The sequence below is a fragment of the Chlorocebus sabaeus genome, chromosome 13 (genome assembly GCF_047675955.1).
Source record: "Chlorocebus sabaeus isolate Y175 chromosome 13, mChlSab1.0.hap1, whole genome shotgun sequence".
NCBI classification, from domain to species: Eukaryota; Metazoa; Chordata; class Mammalia; order Primates; family Cercopithecidae; genus Chlorocebus; species Chlorocebus sabaeus.
The window spans coordinates 50,626,288-50,649,861 of record NC_132916.1 but is presented as its reverse complement, the minus strand read 5'-3'; the positions used below and the strand labels follow the sequence as shown (position 1 = coordinate 50,649,861).

Below are 23,574 nucleotides of genomic sequence, written 5' to 3'. Positions count from 1 at the left end.
AAAAGGACCCTTTCAAAACAAATGCTCAACCTAAGAAGAAATACCTTGGAGGAAAATCTAAGTAGAAGCAGGGTGGAAACATTAATGGCAAAGAAAAGAGAAGCTCCAGGATAGAAGTATGGAGAAGAAGTCCAGAGCCATGAAACTGGGAAGGCTCATCTGACCCTCCCTCTCTTTGAATACAAGAAAACACTTCTCACTTAAAATCAGCAAGAGGAATGTATTGTGGACAGATCACATGTAAAGTTTTTGTAAGGAAATAAGGATAATAGTCATGTAAATAATAGAGGCATGCCAGGAAACATCCCATAAAACAGATAAAAATATTTCCTAATATTTCAAAACAATCTAAAAGAATTTTGTAAAATAATAGAAACTATGAAAGAATAGCAGAAAAATTAGAAACAGAAATGAGCTGAAGGGAAGAAAAAAATATACTTGTAAAGAAAGGGAACAAAACTCAAGAAAGACTTAGAAATAAAAGAAAAATCATTTCAGAAATGATGACTAAACCTAAAGGAATACAAGAACAAATAAATGGATTTGAATAGTGAAAAAAAGCATTTGGATACATGGATAATGCCTTATAAAACAGAATATAGAAAAAGGGAAATTTAAGTAAAATATAAAAGTAAATAGAGAAAAACAACTTAAAAGAAAGTAATGAGAGATAGAAGAAGGCAAAAAAAAATCAAACACGTATGTAGTAGAAGTCTCCAAAGAAGAGACCTAAAGCAATAGAATAGAATTCAGACCAAAATGTAAATTCAAGAAAACTTTTCTGAAATAAATAAAAAGTTCAAGCTACATATATACAGAAAGAACAAACCATATACCTAGAAAAAAATTAACCAGAAGAGAACACAGGGAAACATATTCTAGTAAAAACAACTTTTAAGAAAAAATTAAGATCCTTTCAGTGTCTAAACAAAAAGACCAAGTCACTGATACAGGGAAAAAAAAAAAAAAAAGACCTGATTGACGTCATGTTTTTTAAGAGAAATGCTTTATGATAGAAGATAATGAAATATCTTAACATATTTGAGAGTCTCAAGGAAAGAAAACGTGAGCCAAGGACTTTATATGCAGTTTAAGTGACCTACAAATAAAAGTGTTGAACTTTTTGTGAACACACAAGAACTCAAGAAATATTGCCCCATAGAGCTCGTCCACAGTATTCTACTGCAGAACAAACTTCAGATACCAAAATGACTGGAGAGCAGGCAATAAGGATCACACATAAGGAGCAGTAGTAATAATTAAATTCTTATTTACCTATAGAACCAAGGTTAAATAATAAATGCAAGGAAAGCATTATAGTATATAATGGCTATATGTCATGATAATGTTGATATAGCACAGTTATTAAGAAGTGCAGGGAGAAAGAAAAGATAATATAGAAAATAGAATAAACATACTAGTTACCTTAGAGAAGTTGTTAGATAATAAATGAAGGTACCACAGAGTTAGAATATCACCAATCCTTAATGAAATAAAGGATCTAAGAGAAACAACCAGGCCTCCTGATAAAAGTACACATTACCATCTATGAAGTGCTTTTGTTATGCAGAATAAATCAAACCTGAATTTGAAAAAGTTTCTAAATCCCACTAGTTTACAGAAAACATAGAGAAAAGAAGAACATATTGAATAATTCTAGAGGAATGCAATGAGTAAAATCCAGACTGTGGGAAATTCTTCTGGACAAATTATGCAGTTTCTTCTACAAATAAATTGCAAGGAGGAATTAGGAGTAAAGGAGGCTTAAAGATCAACAGAGACTCAAGATACATGTCAAAACATTGTAATATATATACTTTGAATTCTGATTTGAAAAAACTAATTCTTAAAAAATTGATGAAGCAATTGAGAAAATTTTAACACTTTTTGGATATATAATGATGTTAAGGAATTACTACAAAATTTTAAATATTTTGTAGTTCTGTTTCTTAGAAAAAATAAACAGCTGACTATAAAAATCTCATAATTCTATTAAATAATCGTATTGTCATAAAATTACATTGTCACTATGAAGACAATAACATCAGATCACAGTGATCAAATAGAAATTTAGAAATTCTATGTATAAAAGTAAAGAACCAAAATGCTAAAAAAGTATGTCAAATGAGGTCTAGTCTAACAAACGATTCCTTGGCCCCAACCCTGTCATTTTAAGGATGTTCAGTGATAAAACTTTGAGTTCACTGATTAGTCTATTCCATAGATACAATTAGTATTCTATTAAACTGCTTATTTTTATGCCTAAAATGACCTCTTTTTGACTTACATTTGAACCCACTTTCTTTATTCATCCTTCTTAGAAGTGGTCATATCAAAAGAGACCTGGATCTGACTATCTTTTTGTAAGTAACCACTGGGTGTTTTGGGGAAACTTAGAAGCTCATAAAGCAGATGTAAAGATTAAGTGCGATAATATTTTAAATGGTGACATGTAAAAAATATTCATTAGTTATTATTACAAAGAAATTTGATTAATGGTAGTAACAAGCAGAAAACTTACTCACAGGAAAAGTAATCCATGCTGGATGTATAGATTGTGAAGATTTTCTCCCACTCTATGGGTTGTCTGTTTACTCTGCTGATTATTTCTTTTGCTGTGCAGAAAGCTTTTAGTGTAATTATGTCCCATCTATTTAAGGACTAACATCCAGAATCTATAAGGAACTAAAACAAATGAGCAGGAATAAAACAAACAATCGCATCAAAAAAAGGGCTAAGATCATGAATAGACAATACTCAAAAGACGCTATACAAATGGCCAAGAAATATATGAAAAAATGCTCAACATCGCTAATTGTCAGAGAAATGCAAATCAAAACCACAACGTGGTTTTGATCTCACCTTACTCCTGCAAGAGTGGCCATAACCAAAAATTCAAAAATTAATAGATGTTGGCATGGAAGTGGTAAAAAGCGAACACTTTTACACTTAGGGGGTATGTAAACTACTACAACCACTAAGGAAAATACTGTGGAGATTCCTTAAAGAACTCAAAGTGGAACTACTATTTGATCCAGCAGTCCTACTACTGGGTACTACCCAGAGGAAAAGAAATCATTATATGAAAAAGATGCTAGCACATGCATGTTTATAGCAGCACAATTCACAACTGTAAAAATATGGAATCAGCCCAAATGCCCATTAATCAATGAGTAGATAAAGAAATCATGGCATATATATACCATGGAATACTACTCAGCCATGAAAGGAACGAAATAATGGCATTCACAGCAACCTGGATGGAATTGGAGACAATTATTCTAAGTGAAGTAACTCAGGAATGGAAAAACCACACATTATATTTTCTCACTCATAAGTGGGAGCTAAACTATGAGGACGCAAAGGCATGAGAATGATACAAGGGACTTTAGGAACTTGGGGGAAAGGGTGGGAGAAGGGTGAGGGACAAAAGACTAAACTGGGCATAGTGTACACTACTCGGGTGATAGGTTCACCAAAATCTCAGAAATCACCACTAAACTTATTCATGTAACCAAATACCACCTGTTCCCCCAAAACCTATAGAAATTTTTAAACTTTTTTTTTAAGTAATCCACTATCCCAGTTTTAGAAGAAAGGGGATTATTGTGACAGGGAATAGAGTGAAGTTAGGAAGTTTACAGAATCTCTGGAAGAACAAAAAATTCTGTTTGGTTACTAGAGTCAGGAACAGAGCATCCAAGGAAAAATGCCCAAATTTCTATAGGCTATTCTAGTGTCCACATGACAGCTAAACAGCTATCATCTTGCTGCTTAACACCTAAGTCACCAGGGACTGGTTACCAGAAACTTAGATCATTGCTAGCCATAACAGAACTAAATGCACCATCAGGACTGCCAGCTGATCAGATCTCATTTACATAACCACTACCGCTCACTTTCACCTGCCAATCTTAATTGGGTATATCTGCTTGGTAGAATGTAGACCATGAACAGAATCTGCCATGCTGCAAAGGATTCTGAGGAGTGTGACATTAGTCTTCTAGTTTCTATTGTACAAAAATTATGTTAGAAGGGAGTCAAATTCTTACTAGGTAAACTCAAATAAATATCTTCCATTGTGTTCCAAAGTACTTAAAAGCAACCTATGTTTTCCCTCTCTAATACAAATACAGCTAACACTTCTGACCCTCCTCAAATGGACCATTCTTTCTGAATACCTTTAATCATCTTCACTAGGATTCTCCAGTCCTTTCAAATCCTCCATTAAAACGTTATTAAGCTAGGCCCTACAATCAAATTTATCTAATTAATGCCAAATATAGCAGAAGGATGACTTTTTTAGAAGGTATATATCTGCTAAAATACCCCACTATATTCTGACCTTTATGAAAATAAGTTGATTTTGCAGATACCTGTTCAATTTGTTTGATATGATGCTCTTTTCTGTAGACATCTATAACATGTTCTCTATATATTAGCATATACTCTTTAATTAGATCTATAGTTGAATTCTAAATTACCTTTTAAATTCATTAAAATTAAGAAAAATAATTATCTTTTGATGAATATTTAGAATATGTTAGATACTACTTTTAAAAAGGGTAAAACAACATAAATGTTACTAAATTACTTTTTAATGAAATAATAACCCCCAGTGGCACTTGCAATACAAAAGAGTCAGATTCTGAAATTCCCATTCTTTGAGACAGAAGGTATACTGTCTTTTCTCTTTTTAGTTCAATGTTCATTGTTTATGGCCACTTTTAGAGTTTAAGGAATTATACAAATTATATATTGCTTATGGCTACTTTTAGAGCTTAAGAAATTACACAAACTATATTTATTCACGCTGTCACCTATGAATGAATCCCCCTTCCTTAAAACTCTTCTTCCTTCTTACTAGGCAGTCATACATACATACATGTAAAATCATTTAAATATAAGTAGACCCAATGAAGAGTGAGAGACTTTTGTCTTCTAGAAGTAGATGTGTTAATAAATGCATCTGCTCATCAAAGGTTGACTACCAAAAATGATCTGACTTAGACATTTCATAATTCTGTTTGCAATCAAAATGGTAAAGAAATCAAATGGAAAAATAAAATTTGTGAAAGTCTATGAGCTGAAGAATAGGGAAGTGTGGAAAGAGATGAAGGTAGAGGTTAGGAATTACTTGAAGTTATGGATGAATGGTTTGAATATGATATGGAAAGTCATGAAGAACAAGTAGTTTAATGATTCCAGGGGAACACCATGATCTTGGCTATAGAATTCGGAAATGGCCTGAAGTATAAGAAAGCCTAGAGAGAGTGGTTAGAAATCTTTGGCTCCATTGGCCTAAAGCAGGTATATTTCAAAGTTTCTTAGCTTTGATAAACTACAGTCATCTTTAAGTGAAAAATAATCAATTTGGTACAAACATTCATGTATAAATATTAGTGATCAGTTGTTCACAACAGTAATGACTGATAGACTGAAACTTTTCAATATAATAAAGAAATAATAGCTAAAACCAAGGAGGAGGAAAAAACTCCTCTTTCCCTGAGAAGTCCCAGAGAAAACCCTCATACATGCATAACCAAGTATTATGGGCCAAAGTTTTCAGGCTTCCTTCTTGCTCTAAGGTTATTGGGCCAATGTCAGAGGCAATAACCAACCTCTTTCAAGTGGGCCCAGAGGCATCTGACAAGCAAAGTTCAAATCTCTGGAGAATATTTTCATCCCTACGATGAACTATAGGCCATGCTTGTGTTTACCATATGGGCTTATTCTCCAGCCAATTAAAAGATAAGCAGCATCAGAAAACATGTGGTACATATTCTACAATACTTTGGAGAAACTATAGAATGTATCTTCCATAGAATCTACAATTTAACAGAGAATACAAACCTGCATTACAGTCTCAGGAAAACTGCCAGTATAAGATTGTTCTTAGGCATAAGTAAATATTTATTTTGCTCTTCTTAATAGGAGAAAAAAAAATCCAGATCATCCAGTGTAGTTGGTATAATTTTTCTCCTTGTAAACATAACAAAAATACATAAATTACCATAAATTACCAATGTTGCTAGCCATAAATTACCAATGTATACTCTTTTGTATCTATGTAAGCTACCTTCTTCAAAGTATGTAATACAGTTTAAACAGTTCTTGTGTACTATGTCTTAAAGAAACATAATTATTCTATCAATTGATATTGCTATATTTTGTTTAATTAAAAGTGCATCAATATGCAAGTGCTTTAAAACATTTTCAATGAATCTTTAAGTCCTATCTCATTTCATCATGATATAAAATTATAATCTTTTCCCCTGAATATATAATAAATATCAGTTTATAGGGCATCTCTGGGTAGTATCTGGGGTGTATCTATTGCAGAAAGTGTGTTTGTACTCCTAAAGAAGGTGACAAGATCCCTTTAATTTATAATGTAGAGTAACTGTGCTATTTTACAGCAGGCAATTTTTTATTTTCTCCTTGTCTTTATTTTTAGTTCCTATGTTGTTTTGTTCCCAGATGTAGGAATGTAGCTGAACAGGCACTGTTGCTAATTGTTAAACAAACACTGTATCCACATGAAGTCCAGATGTTAATATGTGATTAATTTTTTCTATCAACAAATAGATTTCTTCCTGTGTCATGTTGAGATCAGATAATTCCCTTTCTATACTTTACCTTAGTCATTTGGAGCCCTAACTTTATTTAGTTTTCAATCGGTCACATATCATTCAGCAACATTTTTATTTAAGGTTTATATCCAAATGAAATACTTCATATATGTTTCTTAATTTGTTAAGCCCAATTTAGGTTTATATAATAAGAAAAGCCCTTAAGAAAGGTATTTAATTTGCAATTTATAAAATAAAGTGTGAAAAGTAAATAAAAAGAGAATGTCTGAAAAGGGGGGAGAGAGAGTGGGAGAGACTACATTTTACTGGGCATTAACATCACATTTTCTTCCAGGGTGATTACTAATAATGAGAGAATAATACAAAGTCATGGCAATGTTAAAGGTCTCTCTGTTGGAAGAAAAAAAAAAGTCAATCTCCCATTGTTTTCCAATTGATCAATAAATATTCACTATAGAAAAGTGTTTTTATATTTTAATTCTATTTACGGAATCTACACTCCAGCACTAGCTCCTTAAATAGAGACAATTAGCACAATGTTTTCTAAAGCTAACCTTCTACTATCAACTGATTTCACTTTATTTTTGACCTTGCAGAAATATTAGCACTATAAACCAAACACTCAACACTAGAAAATGTGCATTTCAGGCCCTAGCTCCCATATGGGAATAAAATGAGAGTAGAACAAAACTAAAATTAATAATTTGAAAAAAATAAAAGGTCAATGAGCTTGAAATTGTTATAGTAACTTCCATACAATTATTAATTTTTTATTCTTGGAAACATTAAAAAGCACATTCTTAAAGTATGTCTCCATTACTTAGTAAGTATATAAATTTATTTCCATTTGTAGACAAAACTGGGTGAAGAAATCCAGAAGACACTATAATTTCAAGTTGTATTTTTGCTCAAACTGAGGTTATAACGTTACAAAGTCTTTCCACCAACCAAGGAGCCAAAGAGGCTGCTCGTTGTCTGATTTGGCTTAAGTTATAAGGGCCATGGCCTTGGCCTTCAGCAGAGTTGGTGGAAAACCAATTTCAACTGGGCCAGAGTCAAAAATGAGCATGATACAGATATATCTGATTGTTTTATATAAGAACATACGGTATGGAAAGATTAATTTTGAGAAATATCTAAATGTAAACTGGCTTTACTTTCTATTTTAATTTTCTGACAAATTTAGCTTCCTTTTTTCATGCCAGGAAATTTTAAACACATTTGTTTAAGAAACTTTGCTTAAAAGAAATAAGCCATTTAGTTTGGCATTAAAATAAAAATTACTGTCTATAGACCTCCTTCTGTTGTGCGTAATCAATGAAAACTTTTAAATGACTCATATACAGGTTGACTGTAGTTTACCAATTAGCAAGTCACACCCTATGAATGCAAAAAAAAAAAAAAAAGCTTCAATGCCCATTACAGAACTTTTCCTCATGTGGCATTAGAATACTGACTCTCCAATGTAAACTATTAATTCATACATCTTAATAAATAACAGCCATGTGAACTAATACATTAATCTAGGGCCAGAAAGAAACCAGGCCATATGCCTAAAAGAAATCAGATGGCATATCTATAAGTTCTATTTTTCTTTTATTTCTATTAGCAAACAAAATTCAGCTGATTTATTTTTATTTATTTAGCCTAATGACACATGGTGAAAAGGGGAGTTATGATTAGATATTAACAAAAAATAAATAGATTTTAAACATTCTGAAGGAAAGTGAAAAATTTTGTGAGGTCATTGATCTAAAATAGTTTTAAAAGTTTTCATCTTTGGTATTGTGCTTCATATTTCAGGAGCTTGAACCCCAAACTGCATCCTTAACATCGTGGAAGTATTTAAAATATATCTCCCTGCAATGCCATCAATGTCTCATATTTAGAAGCAAATATCATATCTGGGTGATATTAATAAGTAGAGTTGTGTCCACAGTCCTCACTAAAGCTGGGACCTCAAAAGACACTATAGATTCTGTAGAAGTGATGTCTCAACTAACAGATTTGTGATCACTTTCTTTTATCATCATGTCACATAATACTAACATCCTGGAAACAAATAACTTTGGTGGACTGAAAAGCATTTTATTAAAATTATCATGTCCTTGATTACTCAGCTTTACAAAACCATAGACTAAAAAGTCTTTCAAAGGTGATTAGTACACTTCCCTGATTCTAGGAAGGATTACACCTAGATTATCTAGTAAATGTAACTGGTGGGAGAAAAATACAGAAAATACATCAAATCGATTATGATAAGCTCTAGTCTCAGAGGTTTCATTGCCAGGCAATATTTTTTTATGTCATTATAAACCTTCTTACCCACACTGACCCCGGAACACTAAACTCTGGATAATAAGATTGGTCCCAAAAGGAATCCCCTCAATTGACTGCACACAATCATTTATAGGCCAAGCTTTTAATGAAAGCATAACAGCATTGAAACATTATTTTTACTTCATTAAAAAATATAATGTAATATTTATTTCTCCAAAATTTGCACTGCATTTGATAGCATACTTTTAAAAAAACAAACCGTGAAGCATTAAGAGCCCAAGGCTTTATCCACACAAATAAAGTGAAATATTAGCAATGTGGTCTTGTGGGAAGGGCAGTGGTCCAAAGGTTTTCAGATGCCTCTATCTAATAAGACATTACATTGAGCAAGTGACTCAGCTTTACATTTAATATTTTTAAGCAGTAAAATTGGAATAATAATGGTTATCTGAGAAAATTAATTACATAAGTAACATAGATTGTAGGAATTACAAAGATGCTAAATTCACATTTTTACTTAACAGAAGGATATGAGCCTTAAATTACCTAAGTTTCACAACAGACATAGGATACTAATAAGTCACAAAGTTTTACTAAAGCATCCAGAATTTCTCCTTCTATATAAACAGATATAAGATGGATAAAGTCTACTACAGCACCAGAAAGGTAGAAAAAAAAAAAAATATATCAATCACAATGGCTGAGAGGCTAAATAACCTATTAATAGGAAAAAGTAAGCATAATATAACCATAAATGTACAGATTTATGTAAAGAGGACAGAAAATAATGTACCTGCCATTTTTCACATTTTCATTCAAGAGCATTATAAAATATTTTTTCCACTTTTGAAAGAGTTATTAAAATGAAATTTCCAGAGGCCAAGAAAGAACTATTAAAAAGAGGAAAAACAATTATTACAACATACTGTCAAAGAAGTGGGATGTTTTAAGACAAAGAAGTGGATGCTTTATCTACTCTCTTAGAGTGGAAGGTTATTACAAGGAGAATGTTAACCAATTGTTCTATGTCATGACAAGATGAAAGATTTTAAAAACATTACAAGGAATATTTGTAAACCTTAGCAGGAGGGGCCATAATTAGAGTTATTGTATAATTTTTCATTATGTGGTTAGGCATCGAAACAGACAAGGAAGAAACAACATAATCTGGATCTTCAGAAATAGAAATAGAACAGACAGCAATTCACATTGAATGACTTGGCTGTACCTTTGCTAAATAAAGCCTGGGCATTTGATCATTGATCTTTGATGTCTCCTCCAGAACTCAGATTTTATAGCTTATTCTCAGGAACAGAAACAGGCTGATCAACTGTGGGTTATAATTTCTTATTTTATTATATGTATTGTAATTTTAACACATCATTTTTTTGCCAAGTTAATAGCAATGTTTTACTAGAAGATGTGAAGCTCTGTATTCAATGAGTTTAATGCCAATCTATTCACTTTAACTGGGGCAGTTTTGAAACAGAGTAGCTGTAAGGTGAATTTGTAACTTAGTTTTCATACACACAATGAATACTACTGTGTTTTCATTTCTAGAGGTAAGCATAATTGTACATGTCTAGCCAGCTATAATTAAGTCTGAAAAGCTGAAACATTGCAGACAGTATTCACAAGAAGAAATGTAATAGAGTAGGTTTTTATTATTAAATGTTATATGTATTATGATATGCCACAAAAGAGACATTTCATTTTTAAAAGATTATTGGTTATATTCAAAATGACCTTCTACACCATTAGGTAGAATTTGTTTCCTTACAGGACTGAAAGTGATACAGCCCTCATCATTTAACTGCTGATTTCTTGATTCCCACATATTCCAAAACTAGGATTTGGCCTGCTGGGTTTGGCAAGTTTCATGTTGGTATCAAGCAAACTACCACTCAAAAAAGTTGTTGGATAGCACTACCATAACTCTGAGCTGTACTGAAATCCAAATGTGAATTTCCTGGAACACATATGGGAACATGTAGTCAACAGATTTCTGAAATTGCATACCAGCACTTTGCTTTGCTCCTACAAGTGCTTGCCTATCTTGGAAGAAAGTCTATTCAAATGTTTCCTGATGGATTCAGAGAGAAAATAACTTCAAGTAAAATGGTCACTTCACTAGTCAGCTTAAAATGATATATTCTTTCATATAAAACAGAATAAAACATATTTATTATGTATATATAAAGGCATACTTCCAAAATAGCAAATGATTAGAGTGATAAAATAATTATCATCATCCTCTATGCAAATTTTCATTAAATTCAATCATTCCCCTTACCCATAAATCCCATAATCAAGACAAGGTTGAGACTTAAGACTAAAACTTGCTATTAATATTTTATGCTTTTTCCCAAAAAGAGGTTTGGCTAAAAGCTATTTTACATTGCATTTTCTTAAACTATCTGACTAGAACATTGGTTTACATATATTTAAATTTCTTTCAACTTGCTCAATTTCTTACTCACCTTGTACCTCTTATTTCTAAAAGAATCCTCTTGTTCCCTGCTGAACATATTCTCTACACTTCAGTTTTAAGATACCTGAAAAGCAACAACAAAGCTGAGAGAAAAGCTCCACTGCTTTCTGAGATACTACACCAATGGTCTGATAAAATCAAGTTAACTTGAGAAAAAAACTTAGTTATCGTATAAGCAGCTAATGCTTATTCTCTTCTTACACAGTCACTGGGTTTCTGATGCATACAGAGTATTCTCCAGTCAAGGTTTATTCAGCTTACCAGGTAGCCCTGGGCATTTTAAACTACCATGATAAATAGATTCTAGCACAAGGCCTAACATATAGTAAAATGAGGGAAGGACAGAATTAAACATAGGAATACCTTTTCTAGAATCTTTAAAACTACTAAATGTAGTAGAAATAACAGTTTTTAATAACTAAAATGTGTTTCTAAATGAAATGTGTTATGCATAATCTTTAAAAATATAAATTTTTGAAGACAATGGACTCCTATATATCACTTGCATAGAGATAAGCCTCAAATCAAAGAATCAGAACTGACAGGCCTCCACTGAGCAGACTGGGCCAGTTCACAGAAATCCAGGACAACTAGCACAAAATCACTGTTTGCGCTTGCCACTCCTTACCCCAAAGTTTTCTTAAAAATGGGTTTTAATCATAAGAAGGCCATATTAAAAAAAAAATACTTCCTGATCTAGGGTAGTAGAACAAACTGGTATTTTAGATATGAAGTTTGAATTAGATTTAGGGCAATGACTGTGTTTGGAGAGAGAGACTGTCATAGTGTGGAAGGTCCCAAGTCTAAGTGATGTGCACAGCTCGGATTCAGACAGATGTGTCCAGGTCTGGCAGATACAGGCAACCCAGACAGATGTTTATCTGAGTGAGAGGCATTAGAATGGACACAGATCATTTTAATGGATGAGAATCAGGTTCATAGACTTGGGCCAATAAAAACAACTGGGTTGATGAGCAGGAGTGGTACTAAGTGTGATAGTCAGTATAATAAGGAGCCTACTACTAATCAGATTAGTCTCTTGACTCAACCCGATATCTGAGTTTTAAGGAGATGGAGACTGCAAATTACAATGGGGGGAAAAAAAAAAACCTTAAAAAGTTGATTAAAAAAAAAAACACTGTAAGATACTGAGGTTCAAGCCAATTCTTTGGTATATACCCCTAGAGAGGGGATAGCAGTATGAAGACAACAGAGACATACTTGCTAATGACCTTGCAGCATTGTAGGGTACAGGATATAAGCCATACCCCAGTTCCATGGGCAGTGAGTTGCAGCCCACAGCCAATTGTTTATACTCACAGTATTTTCTAAGAGCAAAGGTATTGGGAACATAGGGTGTAGGGAGTAGACAGTATGGGTGACAGGTGCCATGGGTATTTATGGACATTGAGAATTTGAGAGCACATGAATGCCACGCAGCATAATTCCCAGATAAAAGAAAACCTTTGAATTGAAGTAAGTCTCAAAACAGGAGATGAAAATGAGAACCAAGGAAACATTTTTATTTTTTATTTTTTATTTTTGAGATGGAGTCTCACTCTGTTGCCTAGGTTGGAGTGCAGTGGTGCAATCTTGGCTCACCACAACCTCCACCTCCCGGGTTCAAGCAATCCTCCTGCCTCAGCCTCCCAAGTAGCTGGGATTGCAGGTGCGCACCATCACGCCCAGCTAATTTTTGTATATTTAGTAGAGACGGCGTTTCACTATGTTGGCCAGGCTGCTCTTGAACTCCTGACCTCATGATCTGTCCACCTCAGCCTCCCAAAGTGCTGGGATTACAGGTGTGAGCCACCACACCCAGCCAATATTGCTCATTTCTAATAACCCATCTCCATAACACTCTCCTCCAGGTTGCTGTGGCATGAAATAACATGATTTGCATATTTATTATACATATAAGCTAGGATAGGACTAGAAGTAGTTTAGATTAAGAACTCAGGAAAAATCAGATTGTTTGCATTTCCACCCACAGCAAGTAGTTTGTTAGAATTTCATAATAACGAATTGTTTGATAAAACTCACCAGCTTCATTGTGAAGCAGGGGGTAAAGAAAACTGCTTCTTTTACTTTACTTGAAAATGTAAACACTCTTAAGAGGAAATGCATTTGAAGTGGTTTCATCAATATAATCAGGTTTAGTGTATGTTTGGAGAAACAATCCCCAAATCTCATACATTGTGCTTAGACAGGAAAAATCCTTGAAGGATGAGAGAATCTCAGCCATTGCTCTGCTTTACTTCACTTGTTCAATTGTATGTCCTTTTAAAATGCAATCCAACATTAGCAGATTAAAACAAACAAGCAAAAATGCACTGGGGTCAGAGCATTCAGGAGGTAAAAAAGACAGGTCTTCCTTCTAATCGTCCAATGGACTAGAAGTTTATGTACTTTTAAATCAACAGGTGTTTATCTCATAAAATCAAAATAGTATACTTAACAGCCTCCTTGGCTGTCCTAGAGATATTTAGGATAAAATAGGAAGAAAATTCTCCTGTCCTTGAAGTAATGATTTCAGCTGGCTTGACTATGTCTGTATGCATGTGTGTAGGATAGTGGTGAGGAAGATGAAGTGAAAATATGGTCTTTCTTATTTTATAAAACATTCACTAGTTGGATTCAATAATAATCTTTTTTTAAATTTTAATGTTATTATTATTTTATTTATTTATTTATTTTTGAGATGGAGTCTTGCTCTGTCGCCCAGGCTGGAGTGTAGTGGCACCACCTTGGCTCACTGCAGCCTCTGCCTCCCAGGTTCAAGCAATTATCCTGCCTCAGCCTCCCTAGTAGCTGGGACTATAGGCAAGCGCCGCCATGCATGGCTAATTTTTGTAATTTTTTTTTTTTTTTAGTAGTGATGGGGTTTCACCATGTTGGCCAGGATGGTCTTGAATCTCCTGACCTCGTGATCTGCCCACCTCGGCCTCCCAAAGTGCTGGGATTACAGGCGTGAACCACTGCGCTCAGTCAGGATTCAATAATAATCTTTATAGATATCAACAACTGACCTTTCCTAGCACCCACTACTATGAAAACAGTTCAAAACTCTTCCCAAAGCAGTGACCATCACAACCCCATCAGACCAGGACCCACGGGGGAGGAAATCTGTCAGACCCATGTGCAAAACAACTCTCTGCCTGCTCCATTTGTTCAATGTATAGCAAAGATACAGACAATGAAAAGTGTAATTATTTAAATTATGCTGGCATATATATATCTTTTTTATTTTATTTGAATGGATCATATGTAAGCAGTCGTATATACTAAATTAAAGTTTAAATCTATTCAAGGCAAATCATTCTTTTCTATGTTGAGCACTGGCTCATTTCACTTAAGAGAGTTACAAAGCCAAATTGTGTTTTACCTATATTTCCCTTCATCACTTGTTTGTAAATATAAATTTATTAGGTACCACACACCTGATATGTTCAAGACATGATGAGTATTTCCCTTCATCACTTGTTTGTAAATATAAATTTACTAGGTACCACACACCTGATATGTTCAAGACATGATGTGGATAAATCAAGGGTGGGGAGTGACACAGAGAGAAATTATAAGATACAGTCAGTACACAAAACAGCTCAGAATCTATTCCAGACACAGACATGGGTCACTAATCCTAAAGTCAGGCATTCCATGATAAGTGAGCTAACAGATGCCACAGAATACTGTGGGAGAACAGACATTTGAGCTGACCTTGGAGTCTGAGGACATGTTTTCTCTTAGGTGGGGAAGGATATCCGAGGAAGAAGGACAAACACAGACAAAGGCATAAAGGAATGAAAAAAAACTGTATCAAAATTAAAATGTCTCTTGTTTGCCTTGTAAGAGAGGAAACAACTTTGGGGAAAAAGTAGAGGGGCATTTGAGGACTTTTTGTTCTCAATGTACTCTAAGGAATTCTTAGATCCCTGTAGAAATTGTCTAAAACATAATACACCTATAAGGAAAAACTCTAAATAATTAATAAATATATTTTAAAACTCAGCCTAACTGAATAGCAAAGAAATGCAAATTGTATTACGCCATTCTTGCATTGTTGTAAAGAAATATCTGAGCCTGGGTAATTTATAAAGAAAAGAGGCATGGTGCTGACTGGCATCTGCTTAGCTTCTGGGGAAGCAGCAGGGAGCTTTTACTCATGGCAGGCGGTGAAGTGGCAGTAGGCACATTACATGTTGAAAGCAGGAACAAGAGAGAGTTGGGGGGAGGTGCCACACACTTAAACAATCAGATCTCTCAAGTTCTTACTATTGAAGGGACAGCACCAAGGGATGCAGGATCCACCCCCATGACCCAAACATCTCCCACCAGGTCCCACCTCTAACATTGGGGATTACAATTCAACATGAGATTTGGGCAGGAACAAATATCCAAACTATATCACAAATTTAAAAAAGATATTTGTTTTTCACTTACCAAGTAAAGAAATAGAACAATAACACTCTGATTTAGCAAGGGTGTGGAAAGATAGACATAGACATTTTTGTATATTTCTTGAGATGTATCCTAAGGAATAATCATTAGCCTACAAGAAGATATAATAACAAAAGAGATTAATCAAGACATTATTTACAAGTAAAAAAAACTTGGGAAAAATTAAATGTCTAATAATGAGAAACATGTTAAATAAGTTATTGTACAAACATAAAATGAAATATGTATTCAACATATTAAATAATTATGGAGATGGTTTATGTGTGCTCTTTGTATTAATTGAAAAAAGTGAAGTCTATGTACAATGTATACAGAAACAGAACTAATAGAATACATACAAAAACAGTAGTAAAAGTTATCTCTAGGTGGCATATATAATTATAGTTATTTTCTTATGTTCATCTGCATTTTCTAAAATGAGCATGTAATGATTTTATGTCAAGAAAAATTATGTATCCAACTTTACCAAAAAAAACAAGGCACAGTTGGATGGTCCTACATTGGAACAAGAGCAAAGCACTTTATAGTGGTGAGCACAATTTTCTTTCTGCCAGTAAAAGAAAATTTTTAAAAGAGGAAGAAACCTTTAGACTTTCTTTCCCTGGAGAATAATCACTTGTAGTGTGAAGTTATTGTCTTCCTTCATTTTCTCAATCACTCTAGACAGGAAAGCGAGTGCTCCCATGTGAATGTGTTGCCCCCAAACCCAGAATTGAAAAGAATCTTCCAGGAGCTCTCTTTTCTGCAAAATTACCCTCTACTAGACCACTGTATTCGGGATACAAAGGAACATATTAAATCTTTGTAGTTGCTAGAGTATATCTACACCTATACCACGGCAAAATACAAAATCAAATTCAACAAAGTCATGAAAATATTTTCAGTTCTTTATGAAATGACGTTAAAACGCATTGAAAATGACAATAATAGTCAAGGTATTTTTTAATGATATTTAAACACTTCTGCAATTTTATCAGCATTTAAGAAGTCCTGTAGTTTACTGATTACAGAGGAAGTATAGTTTCAGTGGGTTTAGCACCTAAGAAATAAATGTCAAGATACATGTGTACTATATGTGGATATGTGCAAAAATAAATTTAACTCTGATCAGGGCCTTGTGGCAAATAATATACAAATAATCATTTTGGAAAAACATGATTTTCCTGAAAAATCTTAGTTTGCCAAGAGGTAACAAAAGGTAAGCTTTTCTTTTGGGTGAGACATCATTTTGCAAGTTCAGAGCATTTGGTAACTCCATTATGAGAGGTGAGATCATGCCAATATGGTTTAGTTTTTAAAGGTCTCTGCTCTTCTCTTAGAATAATAAGGGAAGATAAGTTAAAAAGCAGAGTTTCATTTTTAACTTTCACTAGTTAAAAGAGCCAGATAGTTTCATGGAAAGCAAACATAGATTTTAACAAAGTCCAGACATCATGTGTACAATCAGTTCTGCTGTAACATACGTCTGTGTTCCTAACACTCACTATGCAGAATTGTATATCACAAACATAGGACTTATGTGGAAAATGGGGTTAGTCACACAACAGTTGAATACTTTGTTTGTTGTGGAAAATGGGGTTAGTCACACAACAGTTGAATACTTTGTTGATTGCATATTAAAAAAACAGAAACCTAACAAAAATAGTAACACTCATTCAATAGATTAAAAATGCATAATATTATAATAAAGATAATATTTTACTTTGAAAAATGATCTGAAGCTTTCTTGTTGATATCTGAAGAGTTGCAACTTGTGAGTTATTGTGAGGTAGTGGAAGGAGGGTTATCTGGAATTGGACTAGAAGTTATAACACTAAATGTAGACAGATGTGGCTTATAATTCACAGTAAACTGATGTAGCTGGTAGATGTTTTAGGTGTCCACATAATTAGGAAATGTAAAATTCATATGGTGCTCAAATCCTATCAATTTAGAACAAATTCACACTTTCATAACAAAGAGATTTGGCTATGGCTAGTAAGCTTGTGTGACAGACACTAAGTTGCTTCTTCTGCCATGTAATTTTGACCTCCTATTTTTACTTACCTATACCATAGAAAATTTTAAAAAAATAAAATACACTCAAAGCAAAAGATGGCCATGTAACACAATTCTTATCAATGATATACAAGCAATGAGACAGTTTAATCGATGAGGCATAACCACTTGGAAGGTGAGCCCAGTGCCCCAGCTGAGGATTATGCCACACACGAACCCTCACTAAAACCCTCACCTCCCATGATATTCCAACAGGTCAAAGCCTTGGAAATGTGCAAAGAGGAGAGTACAGAATATTGATGATTAGCTCCATAGTCAGAAAAGATATACTGAAACAAATCAGGTGGCAAAATGTATAGCGATTATCTACTGTGTTTCAGCACAGTTGCATCATGATGCCAGAAGACTTAAAGAAAAGCTTTCCAATTTTTTATGTGAAATTACTCACCAGAATAATGAAAAGTTGAACTGCATTACATCAATTCTTCTGAGGAAAGCTTTATAAACTTACTGTGGATGTCACTGGTACATGCTTCATCTGTTACTAGCATAATCCTAGCAAAACTGTAAAAGTGTGACAAGGAGGAGGTCATAAGCCACTGGTTCCTTTGAATAGCTCATTTTGTAGCCTTAATGGACTTAGAAGTCTATTACCCATTTCTATTAAATTTTTGTATATTGTTTGAGGTAACAGTAGAGGTTGTTCATTTTATCCTTATGAAAATCTCATTGGTCCTGAATGATTTATTGATTTCCTCACTAAATTATCTTGGCATCATTGTACAAAATCAATTGATTATATATGTGTTAGCTATTTCTGACTATGTAGTATGCTCCATTGATCTATATATCTATCCTATGACATGTATATCTTGATTATTGATTCATATCTCTCAGCTAAAAAAAGATACCATATTTTACCCTCTGATACATGGAGTGGTCTCCAACTGGGAGATAAAAGAGTGAAGATTCTTAGGAATCTTTCATAAATAAACAATTTTCCGGAGGCACTAGTAGCTTTTAAAGGCCTGAGACCAAGTAGACAACCACAGGAAAAAAGAGCTTTCACTCAAGACCCACAAGAGGCCACAACTACAGATTATCACACTTTGCCTTTTTCCTTCTCCATTTTCCTTCTTGGTTGTTTTTCCTTTCCTCTTTGCTAGTTTAAGGTTCTAAGCTGTTAACAGAGCTAACATCTAACTATGATATCTGAAATAAACATGTAACTATCGTCTTTCTCTTTAGTATTGGTTTTTACATCCTCAGTCACTTCATGTTTTATCTATATGTTTTATCCAAATCCTTAGAAAACTAGCCAGGCACTGGATTTTTACCAGGGAGTGACTAAGGATGCACATTTAGTCATGTATTATAAGGATCTGGTATTACAGGAAACTGGGTGGCATTGCTTTAGTCTCTGTTTTTTGTAACACATAAGGTAATTTCCTGGGTATTTACAGTAAAAGAAATTTTGGGGAAAAATTACCATAACTGACTTAAAAAAAAAAAAATTATCCTAAGGCCCTTTTTCATGCTGTACCTTAGAGATGAACTTTGTCTCTACCAAAACAAAACTTGACGGGTTTTTTTTTTGTTTTCTTTTGTTTTGTTTTGACAGCTAGCTTTGATAACCAAACTTTTACAGAAATAAGACTAGGAAAGAATTCATGTACAGATGATATTTGGTGGCTATCTCACTTTTATATACCTTACAAAGAGAAGCACTACTTATCCTCAACACTAAGCTCTTTTGCTTTAGATTTCTTTGATAATCTCTGTAATAAAAAAGGGATTGTGTGGTGCAGTACTACTCTTATTGAATGGAAAAAAAAAATACCATTGCAACACTATTTGACAACGTCATAAAAGTCTTTGGCCAAAAGAGTTTATGGTCCTTAATGATTAGTAATCTACTACTCAGCTCAAACTCCTATTGGCTACTGCCCTTAAATCAGACAGGATTTTTATGTCAGTAAATTGGTGTCTACCTTCAAGATAAGGGTCAATTTGGCTCTTGGCTATTCTTGAGAGAGAGTAAAAGAGTGAGAGAAGAAAGAAGAGAGAAATAAAGATGTGGGTGATTTAACTATAGATGGAAAGGAAAAACTTTGACCTCAATGAAGTCCAAATTTTTTCCTGCCAAATAATTTTTTTGTATTTTTATAGATTTGGAGGGTACAAATTTTAACCTCTGCAAGAGAATTCCAAACAGTTTTCTTCTTCCCCAAGCATTTCTTTTTTATCCTCTATGAAAGACTCCAGAAGTGAGAAGAATCCTACATGCTATTGACTAAGAGAACTACAAAATATCTTTAAGTCATAAAACTGCTTTCCCAAGATGTTCATGAAATTGAATGAGCAGTAGTTCAAAATAGAGCCATGTTAGATATGTACTGTCTTTTATTCCTACAAACCTTTTTGAGATCTTTGATGTTACTAAGCAGATTCAGGAGACAAACAAAGAAAATATGAAATTAGATAACTAGCTCATACCGCTGTATCAGATGCTAGAGGTGCTTAGGGATTGGGAATGGGATCTGGTTTTGAGGGGTAATTAGTGTTCTTGGATCCTGGCTTAGATGAGGGCTGCAAACTCTGATAATTCCTCCCTTAGTCTTTGTTTTCGATGCAGAGCTCAAATGCATAACTTTCAGAGTCTTAAATGCTGTTGCATAGCCACCATCCAGTCAAATGATCCAACCCATGACCATCCAACAAAAGAACAGAAAAACAGCTGCCTCCAAAAATGCAATACATGAGCACAGCACCCTGAACAGTGGTACAGATCTCGATCGATTTCTTCCCTCAGATGATAACGGTCTATCCTCCGGCTCAAGCTGAAGAATTGCCACAAAGAGAAGTAAGCATTGAGGCTAACTGTGTGGTCTTAAATCCCTTCTCCACAAATTATTTCAAGTTCACACAGGACACTACATGTCCTAGTCCATTCTTCAAATATGTTTCTGAATTGTGAGAAAATACCCAATTACTTTCACCATGTACTCTAAATCTCAACATTCCAGTGGGAAAAAACGAGCAGTAATTTAGTATATTATACTAGCTAAATAAGAGGTCTTAGTGGTCTAAAACTATATATTCAAATATGTCATGACTAATGCAGCCTCTTGCCTCTCTAAAATTATAAAATAAATGGAATTCAGTTTTTCCATGTGTGGTCTTCAGGATAAGACCCTAATAAAATGAAGTATTATTTATTCTAAAAGGACATCAAAGTTTGAAGAATATCTTATTTGGTCAGTGTTTTTGAGACAATAGATGTTGGTAGGTTAAGAATCTAAGTCCACACTATAAAAAGTAAAAGGATCCAAATAAATTTTTAATACAAAATTTTTTCTAAAGTTAAAAAATGTCTCAACGTAATTTTTGTCTATAAAATCTAAATGTATTAGTTATTTAAAAGTAACAACTTAAAATACATATTTCTTCAGGGTGATTAAACAAATACCCCAAATACATTTTGCCTTTTACCAATAGCAGTGTTCTATGAATGCTTCCCATGACTCCTTAATTGGAAAATTCTATATGCCCCACGCCATCCCCAAAAAGTCTTATGTTACACACCACTACTACCACCATCCACCACACATAACATCTTTCACCATTGCCAACATTTTCCTGTTGTTCATTGTCTATGTAAAACAAAGACACGAAAGGTAACTTTGACCTGGTTTTCTTATTAAAATTGTCTAAATCATATGGATGTAGACTTTGGCTTCTTGCCTAAAAAATACTATTGAATATTTGGCAGCGCTTTTGTATCAAACATCTCATTTCTGCAGACTCAAAAGAGAGTCCCTGAAGTGTCATACTGAACATCAATATGTCAATTTCAAGCAAGTGTCAAATTTTTCTGCTTTTTTCTGTTTCTGTTTAGAACAAATGTAGAAGAGAGAGGAAAAGAATCAGGTTCAAAAGCAACACATATTGGAAAGAGAACAACTAACTTACAATGGTTCATTCTCCTTTCTTATTTCCAGCTTAGAAAGATCTTTGTATAATTAAAGATGTACTTCTTGGAGATTAAAAAAAATTTCTACAGCCACTAGATGTCATTGTGATGTCATTCAAATACTGATGGGCAACCATACGTCTAATAAAATTCAAAAGAAAGATTTGTGCTTGGCCGGGCGCGGTGGCTCATGCCTGTAATCCCAGCACTTTGGGAGGCCGAGACGGGCGGATCACGAGGTCAGGAGATCGAGACCATCCTGGCTAACAATGTGAAACCCCGTGTCTACTTAAAAAACAAAAAAACAAAACAAAAAAAAATCAGCTGAGCGTGGTGGCAGGCGCCTATAGTCCCAGCTACTTGGGAGGCAGAGGCAGGAGAATGGCGTGAACCTGGGAGGCGGAGCTTGCAGTGAGCCAAGCTAGCGCCACTGCACTCTAGCCTGGGCGACAGCACGAGACTCCGTCTCGGGGAAAAAAAAAAAAAAAAAGATTTGTGCAAGAAGATGAAAATATATATGTCACCATTACCTTGAAAATGGTGACAAAACAGCTCCTTTAGCAAGCTAAAGTTCTTATGATCTGCTGAAAAGATTATCCAACAACCTGGGGAAAACAATTCATTGTGGTTACTTGACATTGTTCTAGCTTTATTACTTCAGAAGGCCCCATTCATTCTACAGGCCTGCTTTAATTCTGAAATAATTAAGACTCCTGTTGTTAAGTACCTAACTTAAAAGGGGAAGAAACAATGGATGTGTGAAAGCAGTTAAAGTCAAGTTTTCAGGTGAAAAGGAAAAAGGGAGAAGGTTGAAGAAGTCTTATGCAATAGTCTCTACTTCCTCTGAGTTAGAGTGAAGGCAGATCAAATTTTTTGGCATGAAATAGTGTGTAGCTGAATGGTAAAGAGCGATGAAGTTTCAAATATCTTTTGCAGGTAATGGAAGACGGTGGTAGACTAAATTGTGTCCCGCCAAAAGCCATGTTTAAGTCCTGTCATCATAAGGGTGGGGTCCTAATTTAATAAGTTTGGGTCCTTATAACAAGAGGAAGAAACACCAGCAATGCACACAAATAATGAAAAGGCCATACGAGGATGAAGACAAAGGTGGCCATGGGCAAGCCAAGGAGAAAGGCCCCAGGAGACATCAAACCTGCCAGCACCTTTATCGTAGATTTCCAGTCTCCAGAACTATGAGAAAATTAATTTCTGTAGTTTAAGTTATCCAATACGTTGTATTATATTATGGCAACCCTAGTCAACTAATAAAAAGAGGTATATAACTAGGTTAACATAGGATTACTTGTGGAGTTAAGATAGAAAACTTAATTTGTAATGATGCTGTGGCAAATACTGTTAGTGGCCTCCTCAATATTTGTTTATTCTCATCCTTTTCCTTGCGAGAAAATATATATTTGCATACACACATACACCCACATATACACACACATATACAGTTCTTCTTAAAGCTAACACTGGTTCTCAGCAAAGAAGTCCACTGAGATATTTCTGAAACAGATTTGCTTTCCAAATATAGGTACTGTCACTTTTTTTCTGGTTACTTCCTTTATTTTTTTTCCTGACTGCTCTTTGGATGTGAGGCAGAACATGGCAAATCGCTCATGGCCTTGAAGCATTCATTAGATAACCATGATGATTAAAGCCAAATAAAAAGAATAGTGGAGAAGAAAGATAGAATGAGCTCAAAACATTAATGATGTAGTAGAGCTACTGTTATTAAAACAATAAACATCTTATTTGGTTAAGCCATTGTACTT

General features: G+C 34.2%; 1 protein-coding gene across 1 annotated transcript in view; it reads right to left on the bottom strand.

Moving 5' to 3' along the window:
* Nucleotides 1–23,574, bottom strand: part of CENPW (centromere protein W) — a 145,159-nt gene that overhangs the window by 39,762 nt on the left and 81,823 nt on the right. Inside the window, exon 3 of the transcript XR_012095039.1 lies at nt 11,354–11,428. The gene's annotated coding sequence lies outside the window, so the exon portion shown is untranslated. The remainder of the gene's footprint in view (nt 1–11,353; nt 11,429–23,574) is intronic.